Source organism: Phoenix dactylifera, unplaced genomic scaffold, assembly GCF_009389715.1.
Source record: "Phoenix dactylifera cultivar Barhee BC4 unplaced genomic scaffold, palm_55x_up_171113_PBpolish2nd_filt_p 002200F, whole genome shotgun sequence".
In the NCBI taxonomy this organism is placed as follows: Eukaryota; Viridiplantae; Streptophyta; class Magnoliopsida; order Arecales; family Arecaceae; genus Phoenix; species Phoenix dactylifera.
This window is the reverse complement of record NW_024069460.1, coordinates 18,791-30,011: the sequence shown is the minus strand read 5'-3', so window position 1 is coordinate 30,011 and position 11,221 is coordinate 18,791. Positions and strand designations below refer to the sequence as shown.

General features: G+C 37.8%; 1 pseudogene; it reads right to left on the bottom strand.

Annotated features, from left to right (window-relative positions):
* Nucleotides 1-3,987: 3,987 nt before the first annotated feature.
* On the bottom strand, nt 3,988-9,660 carry LOC120109444 (annotated as a pseudogene).
* Between the last annotated feature and the right edge of the window lie 1,561 nt (nt 9,661-11,221).

The following is an 11,221-nucleotide window of genomic DNA, read 5'->3' as shown; positions in this document are numbered from 1 at the left end:
CTTTCTTGCTGTTATTGACTACCCATGACATTTAAATGTTTAAGATAGAGCCAAGCAAGGGATTGAATGAAACCTGCAATTTTTGATGAAAAATGTTTGGTTAACTTGGTTCTGTTGCACAACTTGGTTATTTTCTTTTTGTAATTTGCTTCATGTAATTATTTTCAAGAGCTGTGGTGGTTTAGTGCAAGATAGAGTTCTGAAGGTAACCGTGGTATCACGGCTTTAATGAAGGGTGAGAAGTGCGGTAGCATATTCCGATTGATTTAAAACACTGTTGTAGATGGCCTTTCCAGTGGTATGTATGTAAGGTGGGGACATGTTTCTCGAGATGGTGTAATTAGAGAAAGGTGACCAATTATGGTCACTTTTGCCAAGGTCACATATGAAGTTTTCCCAAGGAGTTCTTGGATGAGCAAAGCTGTAGGTGACAGCAAGAATAGATTTGTGGAAGGCTCATGCTCGCAGCATGTTAGGAGTTGAGCTAGTTGTTACCCTGGGGAGAGGGGATTGTGATGTATGAGAGAATGTGGAGCAAGGGCTTCTACTAGTTCTCTTGTGGATTTTGCAATTAAGTAAAGGTGGGAATGTTGGGATTATGGCTTTATTGCCATTTCATAGGGAATAAGTTGAGCAGGACTTGGGCGTTCACTTTCCATTTCCTATTACAAGAAGAAAGAGGTCAGCGATCTCTAGTTTTTAATAAAGACTTTGTGTATCCTTTGGCGATGCTAACAATGGAGTTCCATGGAGCCTTTGGCTGAACGTGAATGAAGAAAAAAAGAGAGAGAAAGAGAGTGGAAGAGGAAGAGGGGGTGGGGGGGGGGGGGGTGTGGAGAGGAATAGAAGAAGATAGAAAATATATTTTTCTTGGTGCTCACCTCATGTTTTGAACCCTCAGTTTTTTGGCTCTTTCTTTTGTGAGAAATTTCTTGGTGCAACGTTTCTCGTGTTCAACTCCCTTGAGAGTTTTCTCAAGTTATTTTCTCTTCATGAATACTTGTAAATCTCTATAATCTGAATATTATAGTGGATTCCTCGCTCCCTTGGCAAATGTAGCCTAGATTTTAGGTGAATTACATTAAATCTTGGTGTACAATTTCAGTTTTATTTTCTATTATTTTATTCAGCTATTCCTGTGTTGTAATATATATTAAATTTTCTCACTTAAAAGGAAACAAAATTTAATAAGGTGTATCTAAAATTTCCACGAATATTCAGATAATAATAGAGTAATTTTCACTATTAACAAGATTTTACTTCATTACAGTGTGCTCTTTCTTTTCTAATGTTCGAAATCCTTTTCCTTTTGTTTCTCAATTGAAACATCTTCCCATGTATCGCATGGGTCAGCTGCTTGTTTATTGGCAGAAGGTTACACAAATCATATTTCGTATTAAGAAAGATGAAATGTTTTAAGTCGTGGTTTGCTCTGATATGATAAAAATTTAAATCAAATAAAAGATTGAGCTCATTTGCATCCATTGCTCTAATATTTATATATATAAATTATAAGAGAATCTCATATGTTGGAATTGTGTAATACAACTGCACAAAAGAAAAACAAATATCTGCATCATATATTGACCTAGCCATCTTTTCTAATCTACCTTATATGCAATGATAAATACTTGGGTTCCAGCACATATGTGAGACACCTCGCCTTTCTTGTTATATTATCTTGCACATTGCTTTTAGAAAAAGATGGAGAGTCTAATGCGTGCTAGACTCCTGAGACTCTTGTCCAGGATTGTAGTTTGTATAATGGTTTGTGTTAAGAATGAATTGATCAACCATTTTTCGACATATATATTCTCATAAAGAATGAAAGTATCATGAATTATCCCAGCCATCAAATATAGATAAAGGCATGTTGATCCAACCATATTTTCTAATATCATGATCTTTCATGTTCAATTTTGGATCTACTTTTGCAATGGCTTTAAGTTCTATTTCTAATAGGATTGCTATCTAGAATTGCTATTATAGTGAAGATCAGGATAGTAAAGGTTTTAGGCCATTAGGATTGCCTTTTGGTTTGATTTTGATATTTCCTAATATTTTCTTTTCTTTTCTTGTTTCTTTTTAATGAGCAAAACTTTAAATGTTCCTTATATTTTTTTTCCTTTTTTCTTCTGCTGTTTTTTTTTGTTCTTATTACTGTATTCTGCTTGCTGGAATTCTGGCTGTAGGCTGCCTTTTCTCTCTTCTTTGTTCTCTATTAGTCTATTTTTAACCTTTGCTTGCAGGCTGCTAGGGCTGTAGTCTGGTAATTCATCCTGATCAGATAATAATCGAGTTCGTGTCTTGAATCTTGAACTGATAAGCTGGGTTGAGATTCATTGGTAGTAATTTTGAATTGATAACCTGTTGGATAATCCAATAATAATTTACATATATTTGTGTGCATGCATGTATATGTGCACACATGTACACGCGCTTGTGAGTATATTCTCTTTGTAGTGTTTTAAGTTATTAAAAAAATCATGTTTTGGTTTAGATACGAACCATCATATAATTTACAATTTGTATAGAGCATCATTATTATTGGTTTCTGTGAAATGAAAACTACTTAGTTTCAAAAAAAAAAACTAATGGTGTTGGATGTATATGTATTTTAATATCAAATCAATAGCTCCAACATTATAAGTTTAGTAAAGTCGACGTTTTTGCTTCGTTCCACTTCCTTAACGGACCTACGGACTATCCTCCTACATCTATATATAAACGCTGGTTCATCAAGAATACGCAAGAAAAGCACTTCGAATTGTTGATTCATCGCCAGAGATGGCTTAGAACCAATAGTTCATTATCTAATGGATCTTTCCGTCGGCCTTCCTACCAGAATGCCTCCTTGGTTGAAGAGCCAAGCCTGCGCAGGAAGCAAACAAACTTGCGCGAAGGATGTTTTCTTCTCTGCCCTGCCCTCTCCCTTGGCCAAGGAGAGACTGCATCCCTTTCCTTCGGTAGCTCTTTGGGTTTCCCAAGGATAGCGGTAGCTGGGGCAAAGCCCGCTTTCTTCGCTCCGCGAATGAGAGAGAAACTCATCGGAAAGATAAAAACAATAACTTCGTGTCGCGGCTGCTCCACTCCGCTGCGGTCTCTTGAACTGAACTTCGTTGCCTTCCCGCATGCGAAGCGAATGGGCGCTGTGCCGTGGGTCAGTTTCGGGGATTATGCATCAAAAGATAAAAACAATAACTGCATAAATTTGATATTGAGCTACAAGATATTCAATTACAATCCAAATGCAACTCAAAATTGAAAAAAATTAAGAAAAAGAGAACTCAAGCATTTTTTTATATGATGGTTTGTATCTAAACCATTATATGATCGTTTTTATATAGGTTTAGATTTGTAATCTTTGTTTGAAATGGAAGATGTGATATGATATAGTTGCGATTAGAACTTGCTTGTCACATGCCTGTAGCTAATTAACTTGCTTTGGTATTATAGATTATGATCTTGCTTATACTATAAGAAATGTTGGATGGTCATATACCTACATACTTCTAGCTGATTTGGAGTGCAGAACCACTTGATTCTACATCAAGTGTGTTGTGGGGGTCTTGGATACTTAAGAAAGGTGAAGGACTCCAATCGATAACCTTCTGGTTAGCCTTTTCTATATGAGCTTTTTGTTCACTACAATTACTTTTAGGCTATAAATCATCCTTGTATGCGAATATAAAGCTTCTGGTCCCTTAAAGATATCACATCGATTTGTTGGCAACATTCAAAGTGATGCATGTCTATTTTGATATCATACCAACATCCAAAAACAAAGCTCATATCAAGAAGTGTACATAATAAGCATACATCAAATTATCTACAGCAGAAGCATAAGGGATGGCCTCCATTTAATTCTTTTCGATCTCTTGTTCAGGGAACAATGAATATCCCTAGTCATCGACCATTACAGCGGTTGACTGCTCTAGCGGGAGCTACAATAAAGTTGTACATACTTACAACAGGAAGATAACATCATCATCATCATCATCATCATCATTTATTACTATTTTCTTTCTTGAGAAAATGGGGCACCCATCAAGATTTCAGTCATGCATATGAAATTCAAGTACAGTAGAGAGACTTACAGGCTGCTAAAATAACAAAGATTTGAAATGCAAGATGTCCTTATAATATTTCCAAAACAGAAGGCGACTCCAACCAAATTGCACAAATTTCTGAGGTTAACAACTGAAAACTTAGCTTCAAAATTCAAAATTCCTGCATCATGCTACTTCCAAGCTTCCACCATACTGCAGCAAATAGAATATCCCAACCCACTGTGTTTCTTCTTAATCCTCTCGGTCTCCAAAAACCCCCAAAAGAAGAGATTTGGATCTCTTACTTTCCATTTAATCTTGCGCTGAAATTCTCCCACTGCCGCTTAGCATATCATAACTCAGCACACATGGAGTCCGCCAGGAACTTTTTCTCAAGATGGCAGCTGTAAGAACCTTTCCTTTTGAAGCTAACCACAAGTAATCCTTACTCTGGTACCTTGATCTTCCCAAAAACCTGAACAATATCATTCCAAATTACCACCAAAATTAATGAACTTATAATACGAATATACTATGAACAAGCTCGAAGAAGACCTGTGCCACTTTAATTTGTCATTAGAAGGGGAAATCAAATGAAGGTCCCCTTTAGTTGATTATATTCCAAGAAAGCTCAACTCCAACGGTCATTCTATAAAGAATCACCCAATTAAAGCTTCCACAGACTGAAACGCAGTAAGAAGTCCAAAGGAACAAATTTGGAAAATGATCAGGCAAAGGATAGGGCAGTATCTTTCGTGCAAAAGTAGGATTCACCTCCTTTTGGATCACACAAGGGTTGCTTTGAGATCTGTATAGGCAGATGAATGAATGAATTTGGAGTGCTTTGAGATCTGGTATAGGGTGCGATCTAAAGGTCAATGTTGTGAAAGAAGTCAATCATTCTTTCAACAAAAGATGCAACCGGAACCCATCCCACCAAAACCTGATCCATTTCCATTACCCAACAAAAAATGAAATACCACATAGAAGCTATCCTTTGTTCTGAAAGAACCTTTAGAGAAATTACACCATTCCTTGGATCCGAAAACCATGATCTCCTATTATTATAATACAACTGCATAACCGGGTCCTTCCAGAAACCCGATTCTCCTTTGAGAAGCTTCCGCCACAAACTGAGCTAACAAAGATATATTGAAATTGTTCGACTCCTTAACACCACAAGCCTCCTATGCCTTTGCCATACAGTCCTTCCAGTTAACTAAACAATGTCCGCCACTAACCATGTTTTCTCCTTTCAAAAGGATGATATTGTAAATCAAGTTTCTTAATGACGCAACCCGGCATCCAAAATACTGATAACAAGTAATTAGTAGGTAAATTCGCAAGGACAGAGTTCAAAAGAGAATCTCCCTCCTATACAAAGCACCTTAGAAGACCAATAACAGCAGACCTATCACTTCTCAACAGTTTAGCTGGTATAAGAGGTAGATCCAAATAAGATGACAGAAAAGAAGAGATCTTACAATTCAGAGCAACAGCTGCTATCCATACATTCTGAGCATTTTAAGCTATATATGTTAAAGAAGATTTAGTATAGTTTACTTTTGATGCAGAAAGAAATTCAGAAATATGCAAGATGCATTTCAGATTACCAATCTTCCCCCAGGCCAGAGAAGAATAAATGAGAGTGCCATCAGCAAAATGGAGGGAATTAACCTTCAAATTTTCACATGTAACCGGACCTTCAATAATTCCAGAGAAGGCAGCATACTTCAACAGACTTGGTAGAATACTAGCTGCCATAATTAAAAAAATAAGGGACAATGGGTCCCCTTGATGCACTCTTCTAATTTTCATCCATCTACCAGGCTTTTCATTGATTAAAATAGCTGTCTTCCCATCAAATAATAAGCTTCTAATCCAAGACAACAATCTCCTTCTCATCTGTAATAACTCCATCATCCACTTCAATCTGCTGAATCCAATCTTCCTACTTCCATTGGCTATCTTGTAAAAATACTCAAGATTCCTGTCACCCGACTGTAACTAGTTAACTCTGGCTCTATTGTTTCCTCAAGATATCTTCTTCCAAGCACAAATTGAATAGCACTTTTCTTAGAAGAGGTCTCCTGGGAATCCATGGGAATCCATCCACAGCCACCTTGGGACAAGCAACAGATCCAACCTTAATCCAATTAAAAATGGAGACTCTTGGACTTCCATATTTACCTGCTGGACAATTTGAGCTAACTGAGCAACCAGAGATGGATTGCTGACAATGAGAGCTTCCCTACCAGCAACTCCAGCTCCAGAATTATGTACACCAGAACTGTTTCTCGAAGAATTAACAGAATAAATATTACTTCTTTTCTTGTATTTTTTATGTACCTCCTTATACCGTCTATTCCAATTTTCTTCTTAATCAGCTGGAGGTTTGAGAATAGTTGAGTACTTAAACCAATCTTCAACTTCCACCTCCACAGATTATGTATAACAGTCATATTAACCTTCGAAATCTCAACACTGTTTTGCAAATCATAACAAATATTGGTACACATGAGAGTTCATATTCCTTTTCAGAACACAGTCTTTTTCAAGAATTTCAATAGCACCGAAAGGGCTTCACGTACTAAATATATTCATCTTGTCCCCATAGAATATAGGAATATCAGATAACTTAATCCAAACTCTATATTTATGAGCAACAACCCCAACCTCAATCTTCCAGGGCTTGATAAAGATATCTCATCTTCCTCCATCGAAACTCTATACTGCCATAAACTCTGAGTCCTCCATCATCATCATTATCATTGTCATTGTCATTATTATTAAATCTTTGTGAGGAAGTCTGCTACAGGGATAGCCTACTAGGTGTCATTGAATTTACCATATAAGATTTGTGGAAGTGAAGAAATCAAGAAGGTTTTTTAGAAGAAATCAAGAAGTTTCTTTAGGCCAAGCTGGTATATGTTGTAGGTACCGAGAAGCCTGAAATTTGGCCCTCGATAGAGTTACTATTAAGGTTCATTTTATTGGGGGTAATCTTGCCTGGAAAACTAAATCATATGTCAGATTAGCATATTTGGTGCAAAAAAGAAGATAAGCGAGAAGGTAAAATATATGGTGGGTCCCATGCCTATTTTATTGATAGAAAAGTTACCACTAAGTGGATATTAATTTTTTCCCACACTAGATTACCGAGTGAAGGTAATATAAAATTATCATTGCTTGATGAAAATACACCAATTATTTGGTTAAAACCCACTTATGCACTCTTCTAATATTGTCAATGCCACAACAGTCCCAACTTAAATATATTTACTTAATAAGAAATTAAAAAATTCATTAATAATAAAAATATTTTTTTAATATGAATAATTAATTTAAAAATATTTATTGACTCATGTAAATATATTACAATATTTGAAATGGCCTATATTGACAGCCTTCATGCAAGTGGGTCATAAATGGCCAACAAATGGATTGAACCAAAAAAAAAAAATCATTACTTGAATTGTTTATTCAAAAGTGTTGTTAGAAATTTAATAATATTCTTATGTAAGATTATCTCCAACTAAATATAGTAATCTTTTTTTATGTCATTTTCTGGAATAATTTTTTCCTAATCAAACACAATAAAATTTATTTTATCCCGCCATCATTTTTCTAGATAAATAATTTTCGAGAATTCTGAGCTTACCTCGTAATATGACGTAGTACCCCAACTAAACGAACATAAATAGCAATGCTTTACCCACCCTCATCAGAGATTGAGGAGTAACTCCCCACTCCTTACAAAATATTAGGGCTCCAGAAGGTGATGTCATTCAACTTGCAATAAGATGGGGCCTATCAATCCAATTTGATTTTATCGAAAATAAAGTAAGTCCAAAAATAACAAAGCAAGCTTTGGATAGAACAGAACAGGAAGCAACCTCTTTATGCTGTTGCAGTTCACCGCTGAAAGGAATCAGAAAGACATCAATGAAATGAAGAGGAGTTTGAGGCATTGCTGTTTAAGCTGCATCAAAATGCTCATTCCCATCAGCTCCCAGGTTTCCCATCTCCAAGCCCAGCAGTCCCAACTTGTTGCCCTCCATAGCATCAACAACTTCCGGGACTTCACCCTGGTACTTGGTCACATAATCCTCAAGGAACTTCTTCTCCCATCATCAAGTGCCGCGCTTTCACACCACGCTTCACCAGGCCCTTGGACGCTAGAATTGCCAAGACCAAACACCTTGGAGCAATCCTCTTCTCGAAACTGAGCGACAGAAGCACCGGATTCGCCGACACATAGTCCGGCCCCCATCTGAGCTTCTCCGCGAAGAACTCCATGTTCTTCCTCACCTTGTCATCCGACGCCGACATGCAGTATGGATGCTTGGCAAACGCCCAAAAGACTTGCTCCTGCGACCAGCCTAAGCTCAAGTAATTCTCCAACCTCCTGTTCACTGTTGTCTTAGGCAATTTAGAGAGCACCCCGAATGCATGGGCGAACATGGAACTCGAAGGACTAATCCCCATATCCTTGATTGCGGCGAAGGTCTCCTCGAAGTGATCGGCTTTTTCTATCAGAGATTTCGGGTGGGTGGTGAGCAGTGTGAAGATTACAGCCGGCGGCACGCCGTAGTTCTTCAAACTCTCAATCTTGGGAAGCAACAGCTTGGGGAGGTCAGAGATAAGCAAACGAGGAGAATTCCTCGCAGCTGAGATGACGTTCTCGTTGGTATGGAGCAAGGGCTTGAGGAGATGGAAGTTTGGGAGCAGTCGCTTCTCCAAGCTCCACAGCAGAAGGCCGGGAATTCCAGAGAGGAGCTTCGCGAGGTCGGCGCCGGAGAGACCGATGTCCCGGTAGAACTCCAGCTTGGGCTTGAGGGTTTTGTCGGGGCTGGCGAGGAGGAGCCGGGGGCGACGGGAGATGAGGCGGGCGATGTCGGGCTTGGAGAAGCCGAAGTGTTTGAGGAGGGCGAGCACAGAGTGGGAATTCTTCGTGGTCTTGAGCTGGATTCTGGTGGCCACGGAGAGGGCGGCTTCGGAGGAGAGGCCGCATGATTTCTCGAGGAAATGGACCGTCAGGGATGGTGAATCGTTTGGTGCGAGGGAGATGTGGGAGAAAGGCTGAGGGAATGGGTGTGGGAGGAAATGGGGAGGAGCAGCAGTAACGCTATGGAGCAGCCGAGCGTGGAGAAGGCGAAGCATTGCGCGGGCGGAAAAGGATGACGGCCGAGGGAGAACTCAGAATTAGCGATGTGATGCTGTTTGACGTTTCGGCGGATCTCGCTCCTTGACATGCGTCCAGCCCTACTCATATAGCTTGCATCGAGTTTGAGGGTCCCTCTAAATTATGTTGGTATTTTTTTTGTGTTATTTGGGCAAGTCGTAGAGAACACGGGGTATGAGAGTACTGTGTTGCCTGGCAGAGGAAAGGTGGAAAATAGCATGTGTTCAACTACCTTGAAGAACTTTTGCCACCATTATACTGCCATTTGTAGGTGGATAAAAGGGTATAGTATTGGGCTTCAATAGAAGGGTGTAATGCTAGATTACAGTAGAACGATGTAGTGCTGGGCTACAATAAGGTTGTAATATTAGTCTAGAGTAGAAAGCTAAGTTACACTTACTTCTAAAATAAGATGTAGATTAAACTAAGATAAAAAATAAATACTCATTAGATTGATTGTCAATGGATCTTGTACAAAGCATACTTTCTACTTAGTTATATTAATAATAATAACTATGCATTCTCACAATTGTTCTCACATATGTCCTCCACTCCTGGTTGTTGTACTGACTGACGTCGGTTATTTTCTGCTATGCATGTTCATCAATGTGATCGCTCCACGAATGTCAAGTCGATAATCAATGCTTTTAGCCTTAGACATAGTTCTTTATTTCGCTTAAAAACAAGGAGAAAAAAATGTTTTAAGCTATTAACATTATAATCTATGTTAAGTGAGAAAGTTTGGGACATGTGGGGCTATAGTTTGAACCACATCCTCGTCTAATTACATAAGAGTGCTTTGGATCTTGAAAGAAGTGATCATACACAAGATATACTAGCATTGATGCCCCTCCAGTATGTTGTTCTAGATAATCTTTGTGATGCATATTTATAATATCTAGATTAAATTACTTATAAGGGAAGCAAAAAAAAGAATAAAAGAAATGACTATCAAGGAAACATTTCTCTGTATCACCATCATTCTTTTAGTAGTTCACTCATATTTTGTACAATTTTATTGTATCAAATACTAGATATGATTATCACAAATATATGACAACTGCAATATTCCCATCCTAAATTTTATTTGGACTTATTAGCTTTATAGTTTTAGCAGTCATTCACGAGAAAGACTATGAACATGAGCTTCCAAAATAAAATAAACTACTGACCAAACAACCGCCCAATAGTTGCATATTTAATCAACATGGATTTTATAGTTGGAGGTAGCATATATTTTTATTGGAATATCACTATACAATAATTATTTGCAAGGAACTTTTTTGGTGAATTGTACAAAATTATTCTGCTAGTTTGCTTGTACTCTCCACCCATGAAAGATAACCACGTTGCATGTTTTTCACATTCTTGAAACCCTGCATCCAAAATAAATCCTTTATTAGTTATTCTTGCTTTAATAATTTCATATATTAAATTTAGCATACTACAAACTAGACAATGGTGCTAGTATATTCCAAATATTTTGACCATTTGAGTTGCTTGGTTGTTTGATTGAGTGATTGGTATACCTCTTCATAGAGACATTCTAGTTTATCAAATTTATTATATTATATTATTTTATTTGTATGTAGGATCTAACCATTTTCTCTCAGGTCAAACCCCACAATCTTCTCGTAGCATCCATCATGGGATCTAAACCTATTCTTGAGGTAGTCAGTAAATTCTCATTCCAATTTTTAATTGTTTATGTAGGATAGGCTAGTTGATGAATATCTAGCCTAGGAACTTCTGTATGCTTGGCTAGGGGATATGTGCCTAGGCTAGGTTCTACCATCCAAAGATATGGTTTCTTATTTGCAGATCCAAGATCATCATGCTTGATTTGGAAGGATCGTAGGTTGTGAAGCCTTGAGAGTATCTCACAAACCAATAGAAACTTCCTAATGCCTAAAAGTAAAGGGAGATTGGGTTGCAAGGATTTTACTTTGGGATTGAAGAAAGCTTAATGATCAATATATTTATTTTA